This window comes from Chaetodon auriga, chromosome 20 (genome assembly GCF_051107435.1).
Source record: "Chaetodon auriga isolate fChaAug3 chromosome 20, fChaAug3.hap1, whole genome shotgun sequence".
NCBI classification, from domain to species: Eukaryota; Metazoa; Chordata; class Actinopteri; order Chaetodontiformes; family Chaetodontidae; genus Chaetodon; species Chaetodon auriga.
Window position 1 is genome coordinate 20277703 of NC_135093.1, and position 18619 is coordinate 20296321.

The following is an 18619-nucleotide window of genomic DNA, read 5'->3' on the forward strand; positions in this document are numbered from 1 at the left end:
AATTTACATGAATTTACCTGTAAGTGGATATGCTCTTTAATTTCTTATGGAGAAAAAAAGTGTAATATCTAAAAAACAAAAAGAAGAAGGGGAAATCGAGGGTTGAAGGACGCTGCCTTCGCGGCCGCAGGAGTTTTCCTCCGACAAGCACCCTCAACCGTAGTCTATCTTATTTGTTCAAAACTTAGCCCAAAACAGTCAGTGACAACTGGGCCATTTAAAACAAACATAAAACGTATCAATCGTATTTTTTTTTTTTTTTTTTTGGCATTTTTGCCTTTATTGATAGGACAGGCTAGAGAAAACAAGACAGAGAGACGGGGGACGACACGCAGCAAAGAGTCAAGGGTGGGAATCGAACCAGCGGCCAGAGCAGAGGACCAGCATATGAGGCAGACGCCCCACCTACCGCCAAACGTCCACCCTATCAATTCTACATTTAACAGGAAATTAGTGTAGGGATGCCAGCACTATACTCTTTTTCTTTTTCCTGTTAAAAACTGGGCATGCTGAGTTCTGGATGCTGCAGTCAATAGAGGGATGCAGGCTAACATATAGTGAGCTATTAGGGTGATTCTCTGAATTCGGTGCACTTTAAGTCCCTCAGATTTTACCTAAAATAATTTCAAATAAAGTAACCAAAAATGCATTTTTAAAGCCAAAACGGATAGATCTAGGTGTCTCTGGATTATAATACACACAAAAAAGAGAAATTAAATTATTTTTATTTTTTTCATGGCTTGCTAAAGAGTAGATGACAGCCATATTTGCATGTCCCCAGTAACCAAACTTACTTTTTCATTGAATATAAAACAAATATAAATCGCAATTCACAGCAATTTTTCTGCTAGAATAATCATATGTCTGTCTACTTTAACCAAAAAGAAAGAAAAATCTGAAAAAGATGCATGAATTATTTATGAAATGGCAATATTTAAACATGTCCCCCGGTTTGGATTCAACCCCGTAACAGCACACATAAGTCCCTTCTTTAAAAATAATAGTTCAGTCCAACATCTGCAGTACTGAGGAAGTAACATCACACAAATCTTGTGAAGAATATACTGTAAAGAGTGCTAAGAATTAGCATCTCTTCTTATCTGTATTTCATTGTTTTTATTGTCAGTTTGAGATTGTCAAGCTTAACTGTTCAACTGTGTTACATAAATATATGATAGTACAATAGTGTTGAAAAATATAACAATTTCATGATTTCCTAATGCCATGTGGTGCCGTGAATCTGGGTTAATGATGCACTTAGGGTTGTTACAAGCTAACATCTTCAACCCCGTAACGTTCAACCCCGTAACAAAAACCAGTGTTATGGGGTTGAATCATTGTTACGGGGTTGAATTTATTACAGTTTTTATAGTCGATTCTGTTGGAGATTTAGGTGGCAAAGAGATACAAAGGCAGGAAAAAAGAAATCACTCAACAAACTGAATGACAGAGCTAAAATACAAAAGGTGTAAGATGTGGTGGAAGGCTCAAGAAAGAAGAAAAACGCTGAAATCAACTACAGTTCCCCTCCACCTAGTCCTGATAATCAGTCACGTTTACATGGACATCTTAGTCAGATTACAGCCATGGTTGGAATATGCTCCAGTCACACCTTTGGTAGCTGTCCCAATATACACGCTGGTGAGAAAATCTAATTATTGGCCAGAGCATGTCTTACTCTGCTACAATAGGTGCCGCTGTTCCCCCTTTAAGTAGCAGAGCCACTTGCAGCTAACTGATCAGCCAGGACTTCGACAAAATTGCTTCCCATCTATAAATTTCAGAATATTTAATTCTTGGACCTGATGAAGCATAAAATGTGTCTTCTATCCAAAAGTGTTTGTTTGGTCGTGCACCTGGCGCATGCACACAACACAAAATCCAACTGCTTTATATACTATAAATTTAAATGTGAAATACTTAATGAAATGTTTGTCTACATAATTAAAATCAGTTTTCCATGTTATTAAATGTTATGTCATTAATTTTCCAGGTCAGTAATAGTCCATGTATTACTGGAATACTATTTGTCACTTCAACCCTGGTATCATTTTCAACCCTGTTACAGTGAGTTCAACCCTGTTACGTCATAGGTTTTCATTAATTGTTGGATGAAAATAGGAAATATTAGTTAAATGTATGTTGAACTGTGTGCAGAATTGAGAGGGCAATCAGAAAATATATGAAAGCCTAATCGCATCCATATGTTACTGCATATTTTTGATAAAATGTGAAGACATATTTTAGATAAAGTTCTCATGTCCTACTTGATACTTATCTTAAGTTATTTCAAAACTAGGGACATTTGATAATTAAGGTTCTAAAAGAATTGGCCTGAAATATTTTTAAAATTACATTCACACAGGGATCAAGTTGTCTGTTACGGGGTTGAACTCAAAGCAATTTTTAGTAACCAACCAATGCCCAATAATGTTTGGGATTTCATGCCTGAGGTGGGAAAATGTATTTTCTTAGAGGTTTAAGTGGTCCATTATCAGATGTAGTGTTGAGAAATACAATTATTTGTGGTTCATTTTTCAAAAGTTGTGAGACTCAAAGTGCACCGAATTCAGAAAATCACCCATTAGTCCAGTCTAGCATGGATGGAGTTTGCCGTGTGAGCCCATAACGGTTAGAAAGCGGAAGTGAAGTGACCTACGGTATCTTGGCGGTAATGCACGGCAGCGGCTATTGGTCACTCAAAAATAAAAAATTCAAGTACCTGAAGGTGATTGGTCAGTGGAGAAGGAGAGGGGCGGGTTCTTTATTTCGGCGCATTTGTCAGTGAGCAGCGAAGGAGACACACACGGTAAGTTTTCTTTCCATAATTTTATGAATAATTTGGATAAAAGGCAACTAAAATGTGTTATATGTTATATTGTTAATGTTAGCACACTAGGTCGACAAACCCTCCCAATTTAGCTTTCTTTCCGGGCAAATCTTATGCAGACAGCGACGTTGATAGCTGCCTGAAAAACTTAGGATGTACATTTAACATAGCTTTATTATTATTATTATTATTATTATTATTGTGATTATTATTATTATTATGAGCGCTAAAGCGTTCAGTCAGGTAAAGCTGTTGTGTTGGAAGCCGCGTGTGACATAGCCAGGCAGGTGTAGGAGAGGCTCGAGCAGCTGCAGTCCCAGCTAACGTTGTCAGTGTAATGTTAGGCAAACATTACACTGCTGTTCAGGTGCCCAAAACGTTTTGCTAATTTGTGCTAATGTGGGGCTTTCAGGCATGGGCTGGCGGTACCAGGTTAAATCATGGTATGAAAACGTAATGCGGTATGCTCTGTTTTATGTCTCATCAAAGAGAGAAAGTGCAGGTCAGAATAATCCCTCTGGTGTTGTCAGGGGTCAAAATGAGCCGGAACGGACGGGAACGCCGTTCCGTTAAAACATTCGGGACCGAAATGGTGTTCCGTTAAGGAGAAGCTGTCAAAAAATAACCTTTCACAAACGCACGTGCAACAAGTAAACAATCTGATTACAACTACAACTAAATAATTCAATAATGTAACACAAAATAATGATTAGGCTAAAATACACCAGTCTGCTGGCTCTGAGTGGACACAGCACTGCTGATCCTCTGCGCTTCTGTGCTGTCAGCTGGCAACAGGCTCCCACTTTGCCAGCTGTTGCTACCGCGTCCTGCTGCCTCTATAGCAACTTTGCGCTAAATAGATCAGCTGATCACCACCTCATCGCACATTATCCCGCTTGGAACACGGCATATAACTAAATCAGACAATAGTGTGGCAAAATGATTAAATTACACCAGTCTGAGCACTCTGTGTGGACACAGCGCCGCTGATCCTCTGCGCTTCTGTGCGGTCAGCTGGCAATACGCTCTGGCATTCTGCTGCGTTCTTAACCAATCAAATTCAGGTTTGTGCATCTTAGTACATGATATGGGATTAGTTATTAGGGATATCTGGTGCATGGTTAAAGCATTTCTTTGTGATTATGGACTGGTATGAATAGGCTATGAATAGGACTATATAACAATTGTTATAACAATCACGTTTCATTTTACAGTACAGCCTAATGCAGGCATAAGAGCTGTAGTGTTTGTATTGTGTGTAGGCCTCTGTGCCCAAATGTAATTTTCTTTGCATTAACAGAGGTTTTGGTGACTGGGTTGTTGTGCCCATGGTCGTGCCAATATGGGGATCGATGACGATTTTAAGAACGTGTTTCATGCGCAGTGAGAGTTTTTTGTTGTCGTTACGTCTGGTGTGTTTTGTCCAGGTTTAGATGGCAGGTTAGAGTTGAGGTTGTGACAACGTCTTTTAACTATTCGTTGTGGGATTCAACACAAAAACTCTGGGTAAACATTTTGAGATATACCCACTCTCTCCAATAAATAGCCTTCCCATTTGTTTAGCCTGTAGCACCTTTCATACAAATGGAACATAAAGTGCTTTACAAGTTTAAAAAAAAATGAAAGAAAAAAGATCTGACCCCACACACACTGATATACAACCACTCGCTTAAGAAGGATATAATTATTGATTTTATTGTTTATTTTAAGTTGGTACACAAAATGATGCAACTATCCTAAATGTTATTCAAAAATGAAAGACTGTGTTCTCAGGAAAAGTTAAACTACTGATTCAAATTTAAGAGTTGCATCATATTCTTTTTCTGTGATGTTTTTTCCAGCGAAGCCGAATGTTACCTGAATAGCTTTTTTTAATGTAAGCTGATAAGAAGTCAGTGTGTTGAGTTATTTAATCATGTGTGACATTTGCTTACTGATCTTAGTAGTTGCCAAAAAGGGGCATATTTATAGTGTCCATTACAATGTCCATGACTCGTGTGTTATAATTGTATTGTGCTTTAATTAGTTATTGTTTGTCTCATTTCACAGGTTTTGGATTGAGAGAGAACAGAGAGCAGATTGTGGATACTGAGAGGGTACAGGAGCAAGAGGTTAGTGTTCCCAATTAACACATTACTGTCAAAAAAATGGCATCAAGCTATCTAAAAAACTGGAGGAAGATCAATTCTATGGTTAACAGTTTAGCTGAGGATGACAGTGATGAAGAGATTTTTATGGATCATGATTCCTGTGACGAAAACATGATTCTTGATGATGAGATCAATCCAATGGATCAAGATAATGAGATCAATCCAATAGAACCAGAAAGACACTATGTATGCCTTGACTCAGAAGATGACAGATTTGAAGAGTTAACTGAGGAAGTCAATGAGCACCTAGATGAAGACAGATTAGACCTATGCAGTGACTTGGCAGATTGGGCAGTCACCAATAATCAGACCCACAAATCAATTAGTGACCTGCTTCGAATCCTTCGGAAACATGGACATCATGAACTACCTACTGATTCAAGAACACTTCTCTCCACTCCAAGAGTAGTTGAACGCCAGACAAAATGTGGTGGGGAGTACATTTATTATGGCCTAGGAAAAGGCATAGGCGGTATACTTCTGCAGTGCCCAGCTTCAACAGAAAACATTGCTGTGTGCATAAATGTTGATGGTGTACCATTATTCAAGTGGTGCTCAGTTCTGACCCATGTTGGCAAAAGTGGATGGATTTGAGCCTTTCATTGTTGGTCTGTTCAGTGGTGCGGCTAAACCAGAACCACTGGAAGACTACATCCAGGATTTGGTGGAAGAAATTAGGAGGCTAAAGGAAAATGGAGTACAGCACAATGGAAGAGTCGTACATGTGGATATAAAAGCCTTTATATGTGATGCTCCAGCAAGAGCTTTCCTAAAAAACATTACCTACCACACTGGATACTCAAGCTGCGAAAGATGTGAAGAGGGAGGTGAATGGTTGGGCAAAGTAGTGTACAACAGCAAGGATACATTCCCAAAAAGAACAGATGAAAAGTTCAGCCAGCTGGCCTACACAGCAAAACATCAGAATGGAGAGACACCATTGATCAGAGCAGGCATCCCATGTGTCACCTCATTTGTACTTGATTATATGCATCTCGTTTGTCTTGGAGTAGTGAGACGCATCCTTCATTACCTGTGTCGAACCCCCAACCCTCGGAGGCTCCGTCGAGGACAGAGAGCTGAACTCTCCAATAGACTTGTTGGATTGAGGAATGCAGTGGTCAGTGAACTGGCGAGGAAACCCAGATCCCTTCATGAGCTGGACAGATGGAAAGCCACAGAGTTCAGACAGTTTTTACTATACACTGGACCTGTGGTACTCTGTGGGATTGTGGGCCCAGACTTGTACCACCACTTCCTCTGCCTTTCAGTTGGGATGTCAGTCCTTCTCACTCCAGACCGTGAAAGACGAAAGCAGTTACTGCCATATGCAACTGAGCTCCTAAATCATTTTGTGAACAACTGCACTGAGATCTACGGAAACAAATTCACTGTCTACAATGTGCATGCAGTAAAATACCTCCATGAAGATGTTGCACATTTTGATTGCTCCTTGAACAATGTGTCTGCTTTTCCCTTTGAGAGCCATCTTCAAAAAATCAAGAAGCTTGTGAAGACCAGCCACAACCCTTTGGTGCAAGTGGCAAAACGTATGGCAGAGCAGGCATGTTCACGAAAAAGTGAGATGCAGAAGCAAAGGCCACTGCCCTTTGTGTCAGTGAAGATGAAGGACAGCTGCTTTCTACTCCAGGATGACAGTGTGGCATTTGTTACAGAGAAAAGACCTGATGGCAAATTGGTTTGCAGCGTGATCTCTGATCGACGAACCTCCAACCTCTTTGAGAAGCCTTGCCAGTCAAAACTCATCCATGTTGCTTTTGTTGCCAATATCCACAGCATGGCTAAAACAAAGGTCCTACAAATTCAGGACTTGAAAAGGAAAGCTCTTTGTCTACCACACCGTGGAGGCTATGCCATTTTCCCTTTGTTACAAGAAATTGAATGAATCCTGGACTGTTATTTTTAATTTTTAAAATCTCTCATAAAAATGAAAATAAGAACAATTGCTCTGACTTGGATATAATTCTTTTTGGACCAGACACAGTAGTCAGAACTTGACAGAACTTGAACTTCAACAACAAAAGTGACATTCTACATTCTCTGTCATTTCCAGTTTATATGTTTTTGGTGAGAAACAACAGCATGTTGACATGATCCCCTTTCAGTCTGTTTCTTCTCTGGCTCACAACTCTCCTGCCTTGGAAAATAACCTCTCTGAGGGTACAGATGAAGCAGTGATTCCGAGGTACTTGGCTGCAAGTTTGCTGAGGGACGGGAAGGTTTGCTTGTGGCTTTGCTACCAAAGTAATGGGTCCTTGTCCCTTGGAACTGGATTTCCTCCACATAGCGACGCATTTCAATAAGTGCATCGGTACCTGTTGAGCGGTGCTGTCGGGCTGCCAAAACCTGAGTGTCAAAATCAGCCCATATACCTTTTTTCACCGGGGCAGAACTGGAAGAAGCTGCAGGACTCCCTGGTGAGGCAGAGCTTGGCCCAGGTGCTGAGGCAGCTGCTGGTGGGGCTGCAGAAGACAGCTCTGAGGTTAGTTTCCTGCATTTCAGTTAAGGGTAGTGCTTCCACCCAGCCTTGTGAACAGCAGAAACGATATTAGCACCGTTGTCTGTGACAACTGCTATCACCTTCTGAGTTATGGCCCACTCATCTGTTATTCTTTTCATCTCTTGACTAATGTTGTCTGCTGTGTGTTGACCATGGAAACATCGAGTTTCCAAAACAAAGTCTTGCATTTGCCAGTTGTGAATGAAATGGCAGGACACAGTCAAATATGCTTCTGTGGTCCTCGAAGTCCACATATCTGTTGTGAGAACCACGCTGTGTGCACGTTGTAGAGCTGCCTTTACTTTCTCTTTACAGCTGTTGCACAAGTCTGCAATTGTGCCTTTCATCATATGTTTGCGGCTTGGGATTCTGTAGTGTGGATCAAGAGTCTTAACAAATGCGTTAAAATCTCTGTCTTCTACTACTGCTGCTGCTGTGTGCGTGTATCAGTGCGCGCGAGCGCTAAGCTTGAGTAGAGAGCGGAAGCTTGAAGGAAAAGTAGTTCTTTTATCCGACACAAATATTGACTACAGATTTCACTTTTTACTCTTTTAGAATTGATTACAGATTCGGTGTCATAAGAGCATTAATATTTCTTGTGAAAGCGGACTTGGGATTGATATTTTGATGTGAAGATCGATTCTAAAAAACACACGTCTAGATCGGAAGTATATATTTCAAGATCGATACGCACATCCCTATAACACAGAGCACCCCTAGAAATGTGTATTTTCACTTGTCCAAACTAAAGTCTATTATAATAAACATATATTTTTCAGACAATGGTGTATGCAAGGTGTGTTTGGATAGAAGGGGACAGACACTATGAAGGCGTTGTCCCAAAAAACTGGATCGAGGAAGAACAAAAAGTTTTGCGATGGCCCAAGCACAATGTGCATTCTGCACATAAAAAAAAGATGGACCCAGAAGAGGACTGGGAGGCTTTCACACTTGTGAAAATTAAGATGACGTCAGGTATGTCATTTCTATATTTTTAAAAAGTAAAAACAAGTGCTTTGAAAAATAATGAAGCAGACAATTCCATGTTTGTTTTGGCATTTGACTTGTCATTTAGCGTCAGAGACAGTACAATCGTACTTCTATTAATGTGAATCTTTTTTGGATGACACCTTTTCTAGAAAATGAGAAAGAGTGTGAAACATATGATTACACTTCTGCCCAAACGGATAACGAAACCACCGTCCCAGAAGTGACAACCAAGAGGCTGGTGAAGAAAAGAAAATTTCAGGATTATATTGAAGGTAATTGAATAAATGCTCCCAACTTTAAAAATGTCATTCATGTTTTACTTGTAAAAGTACTTAATTATCTAATGATTTCAGGATTTTTGTCAGAAGATGATGAGGTGAAATCAACAAAGCCATCAAGTGAGTATGAATATATTGTTTTACTCTTTTACAGATTTTGAAAGGCTTTTTCAAATATACAGTTTTTTACAACATAATTAGTGCATGATGATGTATGAATCTTTATTGTATATTATACCTAGGTAAAAAATCCAGTCTGGAGGCTTATCCAAAGCCTCCGGAAATTAATAAGAAGGCTCATGCCAATATTGATGACATCACTGATGGAGGTAAGTTGAGTGGGCCTAATAAGCCAGGGTTCAACAGAAGTGTCATACTTTTGGCATGATATTGTTGGGATGGACAACAGATAATTTTATATTGCATTATCGCACTGCACATACCAGTATATTACCTTAATTTAAAGCTTGGATACAATTCACGTTATCTGAATTGGTGTCAAATATAAGTTTCATACATGGTATTTGAAACTTGATTACAGGATCCTCTATGGATGAGTTGGCCGATCCATGTGGCTCAAGTGACAATAGAGCTGAAAATTCCAGTACTCATGGTAAGATATGTTGTATAGCAAGCAATCATTTATCACTCTCCATTCCAGTGTCCATTGTCCTTTGTTGGCTTATCTGTTGTCCCAGCCCTGTTGGGGTCACCTGTGTGTTACCTGCCATTTTCCCCTGAGTCCTTTTTTTGTGACATTTGAAGACTCCTTATTGTTAAGAAGGAACTTTTTTTTTTTTTTTTTTTCGAAATCTCAGTTCAGTTAATCAATTTAAGTGTGTTCCTGTTTTCCTGTTCCACATCTGCTCTTGTTGGTGTTGTAGGGCAGCAATCCCACCATGGGAGTGATATAGTCTACTCCACTTCTCAGAGTCCCTCATCTGCGGGTTCATCTGCTAATTCATCTCCCAGACATGGTAAGATGATCATACAGACTTGTATACGTAAGGGATAAAGTATAGTTCGGAGGTTGTTATGGAGAAATAAACCCCAACAGGATGTATGGAACCCGGACACGAAACAGAGGGGTTTCATTCATCCTGAGGGGGTTTATTTCTCCATAACAATCGACCAACTATACATTATCCCGCCTATTACATAGCTTACGAGTGAAATAATTAATTTGAAACATAATGTTTGTAGCGCCTGTAGTCTGATTAGCAACAACAAATGACACTAACATTCTTGCTAGGTTCGGAGAGCTGGTAATAGTTAGACGAGTACGATTCCATGAGGTTAACAGTTGACAATTTATTGCCACAACAGTAATTATTTTGTGAATGAAAATAAAATATACCGAAAAATAGAGCTCTTCCAAAATGGTAGAAAAATAATAAAATAAAATAAAAAAACAATAAAAAAGTTCAAAAGAAAACGTCCTTCCTTCTTTGTAGAAGGTTAGAGTTCGGTTCAGTTTCCGATCGTGTTCTGTGTGTGTAATGTTCAATGTTCAGTCCATAAGGTTACTACCCGGGTAGATTTTTGTGTTATGTTCTTATCTGTATCACAAGTGAAGTGAGTTGATGTCAGAAGCTCCTCGGAGTGGATCCCACAGCTGGCCAGACCGTGCACCGTTCCGTCTGAATCGCTCGTCCTTATGGCTCGCCACCGAACCTCCTGGGTCCGGAATTGGAATGAAGTCCTAATCCATCAACAAAACCCAAAAGGAAAACCAGTCAGAGTTCTCAGAGGCTTACACGATGAAACTCGGCTCCGCTCTCGCTCACGCACACTCACACGATTTTTCCCCAGTTCGTCAGCTCGTTCCATGTGCGAGTGCTCTGCTCAGTGGCTCAGCTCTGACTAAGATGGCGCTCGGTGCAGACTGTGACTACGCACAGGTGAGACCGAGATTACGTTCAATGCGTCTGACGTTACGCATAGGGGTGGTGCGTCACCAAGTGGTGAAACTGAGGTACTACATTTAAATCACAAATATTGGTTTAGTAACCATGTGGGTTACATGTTGATCATAATACGACTTAAAAATACGACATGAACAAGAGATTAAGGGTTGCGACTGTGTCGCGGAGCTGCCACTGAGACGAGCAGCTGTGACACCGGGTCTTAGGCTCTGATCAGCAGGTTGGGTTTCCAGCCAGTAGGTGGAAGGAGCCTCCACTCTCTCTGTAACAAGTTACAAATCGTTATCTTAACATCCCAATTGGTCCGAACCCCAAAGCCGTTTAATAATGGTAAAAATGATGTATAAGGTAAATATCCCACATAGTTTCTCTTTTCTGTGCTCCACTAATCAGAGCAGTGTCCCTAGCAACGGCCTTGACAACGGTAATTGACATCAGTCAATTATACAGAAATAACTGACCGCAGAATGCAGCAATTGACCAATCAGAGCGCAGCATTCGAGAGATTATTTATTAACTGTGTTATGATTTTATTTAATAGATGCATATGTTTTCTATATACATTCTGTGCATATTTAGCATGCAGCATGTTTCTGTCCTCATGTCCCACATGTGCTGCTGTTGGTGCAGTAGGAGACAGAGGGCACGTCTCTTCTTTATCACCCGTGATACCATGTCTTCTTGCAAGTTCAACTCCCAAACAAGGTAATATATCCATCCATCAATCTATCCATTTTCTTCCTCTGTCATCAGGGCCGGGTCACGGGGGCAGCAGCCTGAGCAGGGACGCCCAAACTTCCCTCTCCCCAAACACTTCCTCCAGCTCTTCCGCAGGAACATAGTGTAAACACCTAATGTGTTGCTTTTGTGGGAATGTTGTCCAATAACAAGAGTGATCTGAGCATTCTAAGCATCTTCCTTTCCCTTTATCACATGACATTCTCTGGGTGTTACAGGGAAATCCAGATCAAAGAAAAAAAACTCCAAGTCCCATCACGGGGGTGAGAGACTTCATTCAAGATCTGGACAGGGTAAGATTGCTCAGTTATAATGTCAGTGCCTAATGTTACAAAATTGGTTTTGATGTAATGTGTAGTGTCAGTTTTTAACCTTTTCTCCTCATCTTCTGAGCATCTTCCTGTATTTCTGTCACATGTGTTCCCTGGGTGTTACAGAGAAATCCAGATCTAGCAGAGAGAAGTCAAACACCTCTCACGGGAGTGAGAGTCGTCATTCCAGATCTAGACAGGGTAAGATTGCTCAGTTATAATGTCAGTGCCTAATGTTACAAAATTGGTTTTGATGTAATGTGTAGTGTCAGTTTTTAACCTTTTCTCCTCATCTTCTGAGCATCTTCCTGTCTTTCTGTCACATGTGTTCCCTGGGTGTTACAGAGAAATCCAGATCTAGCAGAGAGAAGTCGACCTCCTCTCACGGGAGTGAGAGTCGTCATTCCAGATCTAGACAGGGTAAGATTGCTCAGTTATAATGTCAACATAAAATCTATGTGTGGGCATATTATTTTCAATCCTATTAGCAAACAGAGCAATATTATCTTACCTGAATTTGTTATTACACTCTGTATAAATGTAGAGCTGCCTCAGACATCAAGGACCCCTTCGGAGCCATTCCCAATGTCCACAGCCATTAAGTAATTTGTCTATAATGGACTCTATGCACAGCTCCACTACTTCCTGAATTTAAGGCTTCTTGTTTGTTTTCTGTCTTACATTATTGGACAAACTGATTTATCCAGGTGTGTCTGACCTCAGTAGTCATAATGGTCAGTCACACCTGGATTGAAATCCATTCCTGCAAGCTTTCCCTAGACCAGTTCTTCCCAACCTTTCCTAATTCATGGCCAAATGTTAGGGACAAAGTAGCTGAGAGTCACACTATTTGTGCTATTGCATGAACTTATTTTATGTTAACTTGCATGTTTTGTTTAAGCCATTATTTCACCTTTCTTCTGTAAAGTGCATGCAGACTATACTGGGTTATTTTGAGTTTGCATTATTTTCTTTACAGATCAAAAACAACATCCAATAAAAGCACATACATAAGTAGTGTTACAGTAAGTAGCAATGCGCAGAACTGTGTTGAGGCCTTGGGGCATGTGCATATAAAGGTTTGCTTCATTTAGTGCAAGTGACATCATGTCATATCTAAAGTGGTTCAAGTAATATAAGAACATGTAGAAAGCGCAATAGATCCCTGCATGTATGTGTTTGTGTTCGTACAGTCTTAATACAGCGTGTTTAAACAAACTGCCAGTGCTCACTGTTTTTAAAGTGACAGACATGAAATGTGGACTGATTGAATTGCAGGCTTCATAGATGTTTGTGTTCAAAATAAAATTAATGCAGTTTACAAAGTTGAGGATAAAGTAATTGTCAAATGGAAATAACATTCTTTTTCAAATGTCATTTTTCTATTTTAGAGTTCCAGAAATGTGTCCTAGGGATGGGTACCGAATTTCGGTACTTTTTTGGTACCGACCGAATTCCCGCTGAAGTACCGAGTATCGATTCACGGGAAATCCGTCGGCACCACATTTCGGTACCTGAACGCACCTTTTTTTTTTTTTTTTTTTTTTTACCCTGTACGCACCTTGACGTTATGCGTCGGCGAGAGCGGAGGACTCGGTGACGCGGTTACGTCAGTGGACCGCAAGCGCTCCGAAGTCTGGCTTCATTTTACCAAGCTGGATGCCGACAACGCGCGGTGCAACAATTGTGATGCGAAGTGCAAAGCCAGCAAAGGAAAGACGTCCAACTTGAGGAAGCACTTGGTTAAACACCAAATATTCCTCAAGGCGGAGGAGTGCACGATTTTTGACAGTTTAAAAACACAGGCTAACGTTACCACAGCTACTCGCCCGGCGCCAGCATTAAACGTTACCGCCAGCAAGCCTGCTGCAGCCAGCGGCTCGACACTTGCAGCCAGCTTCGAGGAAGGAGAACAACCGCCCCTTTTAAAAAGGCAGACGACGACGCAGCTTCAATTAGCTCAGCAGCATCATTATTTTGAAAGAAATCCGCCTAGTACAGGCTGCAAATGTGAAACATTTTATACAGTTATTTATTTTGAATCTATTTATTTTTAAGTTATTTACTTTATCCCCACACACATTTTTCTCAAGTTCTATGTTGGAGTTATTTCACTTGATGTTATTGAATAAATGTTCAAAATTCCGAAGTTTTGACTATTTTTTAAATATACAAAATAACTTTAATTACCAAACACATATCCCCCCCAAAAAAAGTATCGAAAACAGGTACCGAAAAATACCGGTATCGATTCACAGGTACCGAGTATTGGTATCGTATCGATTCAGATGTGAAAGGTACCCATCCCTAATGTGTCCTCAAAAAATTAGTTGAACTTATGCAGGAGGTGAAGCGTATTGGGGGGGCTGACCCCATTGCGTCAGCCTACCAGCTGAATAGAATGGACACTCTGGAGGAGCTGGATGCCGCTGAGGAGAGGATTCAGCAAAATGATGAAAGACAAGTTCTGGTAAAATAAAATTTGTGCGATGTGTGGTAGACCGGAGGTGGGCAACCATGTCTTTTTGATCTACTACTAGATCTGAATAGATCTCTGGATGATCTGAACAACCCAGAAAAGGACATCGGTCTTAAATTTCAAAACCAATTAGTTGCCACATTTAATAATAATTACTTGATGCAACCAGGATGTCACCCAGCAAGGATGACCTATGATTATCAAACAAATGCAGCACTCATGCCTTAATTTAAAAGAAGGATGTTAAATATCGACCATACCATGTCTCCATTATCACCTGTAATTACTCAGCCTTAGTAGTGGTGGTGATTTTCACTCTTGCAATAATAGATCTGTATAGCCACAGAAAAGGGCATAGTAGATCCCCAAAAGGTTGCCCACCACTCTGCCTGCTAATGCAACCTACTTACAGTCATTATACTAAATTTTATCAATTCTGGCATGCAGTGTGCTGTAAATTACGACGGAGGATTAGGGCCACATTAAGGGAAAAAAAAAAATTATTTACGAGATTAAAGTCATTATTAACGAGAAAAAAGTCATTATTAACGAGAAAAAAGTCATTATTAACAAGATTAAACTCATTATTAACGAGAAAAAAGTCATTATTAACGAGAAAAAAGTCATTATTTACGAGATTAAACTCATTATTAACGAGAAAAAAGTCATTATTAACGAGATTAAACTCATTATTAACGAGAAAAAATGGTAACCCTTTCTTTTACGGTACAGTAATTACTGGGTATTTACCCAGTAATTAGATGGTAACAAAAACATGTTACCAGGTAATTACAACTGGTAACAAGAAGGTAAGTACAATGAAACTATGGACAAATTGCTGGGTATTTACCTCGTAACTGTTTGGTACATTTTAGTGTGTTATTGGGTTATAAGCTGGTAATAAGCAGGTAGCTACAGTCCCCTAATTACTAGCTACTTACCCAGTGAATATATGGTAACAAAAAGATATTACTAGGTATTAACCACTCTAATAAGAAGGTAAGTACAATGAAACTATGGGCAAAGTACTGGGTATTTACCCACTAAATTATAAAGCATTATTGGTAATCACTACTGGTAATAAGTGGGTAAAAACAGCAAATCTACGGCTGAAATACTCGGTATACTAGGTAAATTATACTTAAGATTGTAGATACTTTCCCTTTGCCATTGAATCAACACAAACTTGTACCATGTGGGTTCAGATATATTACTATGTAATACACAATCATTTACCTGGTAAGTAAACTAAAACTGTACTGTAAAAGAAAGCCTTGTTTGTTTCCATGTAATTACCATGTTCTTACACATATAATTTGTAATAGATAACTCACCTCACTGGTAAATAAACACAAACGTGTACCATGTAGGCTCAGATATATTACTATGTAATACATGATCATTTTTTATTTCATCACGAGCAGGGAGCACAGAGGAAGCCAGGACACGAAACTTCAAAATAAAACAGGAACTTGAGACGGACCAAAAGACACAGACCATGACACAGGAAAACAGGGCACAGAACTTCAAAATAAAACAGGAACTAAAAACACAGACCATAATAGTCTGAAAAAACGCTGAAACATTATGTATGTTTGTTATACTTTGTAACATGCTTGGATATCTTCAAACAAGCGTCCAAGAATGCCCTCTTTGTGTTTTTTTCCAAGCCAGTGATTCCATTCAATGAACCTTAGGTTCATCCTCAAAGCCTCCTCTGAAAAGTTGCCCCGGTATCTGTAGATGTCCTCTTTATAATTTCGCCATGCCCGTTCAATGTGTTGCGTATGCGCACCAGTCCCAGGGTGGACAAAATATCTTTGGTGATTCACCTGATAGTGAATGTACCCTCGATTGGACAAACTATTGTAGGCCCTCCAGCAATCACTGATCACCTCAGTGCCCGGTCTAATATACCTTTGTATTATTGGCAGTAATCGCCCTCTTGACCGATTTTTCACCAATTTCAAGATGGGACGTCGTCTGGACCTCTTCACCTCCAGCATGCCAAAGACCCATGAGCGCCTTTGCCAGGTGTGTCCTCGTCGTCCACGTCCGTACTGAAAAATAAGCATGTCATATATAAAGGTATTCCACCGGCAATGTATCATTTGATGTTGGATGATGATGCATGTTAGATTCACCCTCATGGTCATGGTACATACTAGAGATGAAACAGTATGAAATTTTTATATCTCAATACCAATGACTGATGATAGGTATTTATATTGCCATGGTAATTCACATGTAATCTACTATTCAAAGCATAAATTACAATTTTACTAAAACAAAGAGTACCTTTCTTTTGTGTCTGAATTTGCTCTCATCAATTGCGACAAAAGCTCTCCTCCCTCCAATGCGCATTCCTCGTCTTCTCTCCAGTCGCCTGACAGCTTTAACGCATATTTTTCGTAAGAGTGTTGTCACCCGAGTCAGTGACTTGCTGCTCCCACATACTCCATCCTCTATCAGGTCGATTTGCCGCTTTCGCAAACCCTGTGACAAACTAAGACAAAAAAAAGTATATTAGCAACTGATCAGCCTGATTATAATCACAAAACAACAATGAAGAATCTAATTAGATTTTTACATAAAACATGCTAATCTGGTCTTAACAGGTCAGCAATAATAGGCCACATTCGTACAGCATAAAAAAAAATACACTGAGAGACAGACACGGAGAAGGACCCTGACCTGTGCATGATTGTCAGCCAACTTGGCAACGGAATGTGTGACCCAGAGAATATGGAGCCCTCCCTGATGGACCTTGTGATGCCCCTGCTCTTATGGGCTGTCTTTCTACAGATCCTGTAACAAAATTTGCAGATGGCACAGAGAAATAAGCATTAATTTAATGTGTTGACTTGATAAATTAAATTTACTATGTTTCTTATGTGTTTTTGAAGGCGAAACACTATTGTTCATTCATAGTGACCTCTAAAAGTCTTTGAAGTGACTTGTTTCATTATTTTGGTTTTATGCTTCAACATGATACGTTTGAAGGATTTAGTGTAGTTTTATATGGAGTTAGATTAGTCTCAATATTAATAAATGCACACAAAAGGATTCACAAATACATGTTAAGATTTATATATAAATGACTCTCTCCACACAAATATTTTCAGTGCACACACATATATTTGATATTTAATATAAATGTAAAAAAAATCCACAAATAACAAAAAAAGTTTCACAAATGTATTTCTGATGCACACACAAATATTTATTGTTTTAAATATATGCAATAAGAATCCACAAATATATGTATTTTTATATATTTTATTTATTAATATTATATGAAATGCCAAATACATGTGTGTGCACTGAAAATATTTGTGTGGAGAGAGTCATTTTCACCAATAAATAATATTGCAAAGCATTTTTACTTGTTTCTAACATTTCTTGCACCAAAAGTGTAGTATTGGGCACAGTTGTCATATTACGTCCGTGGTTGCATATCCATTGATTACAGCACATCTCAAGTGGGTGACTTGTAGTCACCACTCTAGTCAAGAGACTGTGCAGACAAAATATGCTTGAATGCCATTCTACATGTAATTACCCTCAACCACTAACCCTAAGTATAGACCAAAAAACACAGACAGATATATATCAATAATCCCACTTAGGTCTGGTTGGTATTTCAATATTCTGAATGACAAAATGCTTATTTTCTTTTGAAACCTGATCAATTTTAAGAAGGCTAAAAATACAGCAATGTAATGGTACACTTATATGAGTGTGTGTAGCAATGATGCGTCGACCTTACCACCTATATCCATCTTTTGTTGTGTCTGTTCTTTTCAGTTTCATTCTGCTGTTGCAGACAGGGCATCGCTTTTTTCTTGCCAACAGCCTGTTCTTCTGAAGCCATCTTATCAGGTTTTTACCACCTTGTGCTGTCTTCTGCAGTAATTTTCTTGTCAGTGTCATTTTACTGGAAAGAAAAAAAAAAACAATTCAAAATATAACGGATGTAACATTAAATGTATTTGTAATATCATCGTGTTGTCTTTATATATTGATTTAATAGTTTCAACCTACTTTTACCAGGTTCGAAACTCCCCATAGATATCAGCAACGTTCTCCTCTTCTTCAGTCCTCAGTTCCTGTTGAATTTCCCGACCTTTTCACTTTAATAAAATCAACACCAATGCACCGAGTACAACAACGGAAATACTTCACAATAAGAGTGTCGCTTGTGAAAAAAAAAAAAACTGTACGAGTGCGCCAAAGCACCAGTCTTTCATAAGTCACTTTCATTACGTAACATTTATTTAACATTTTCAAGTCCATTCATTCACATGTAATTTGTACTGTCACATGTACGTAGATTGTTAAAAAGAAATGTCTTTTACTTGCTGGCGATCTCCGTGTAGACCGGAAGATGCGTCAGA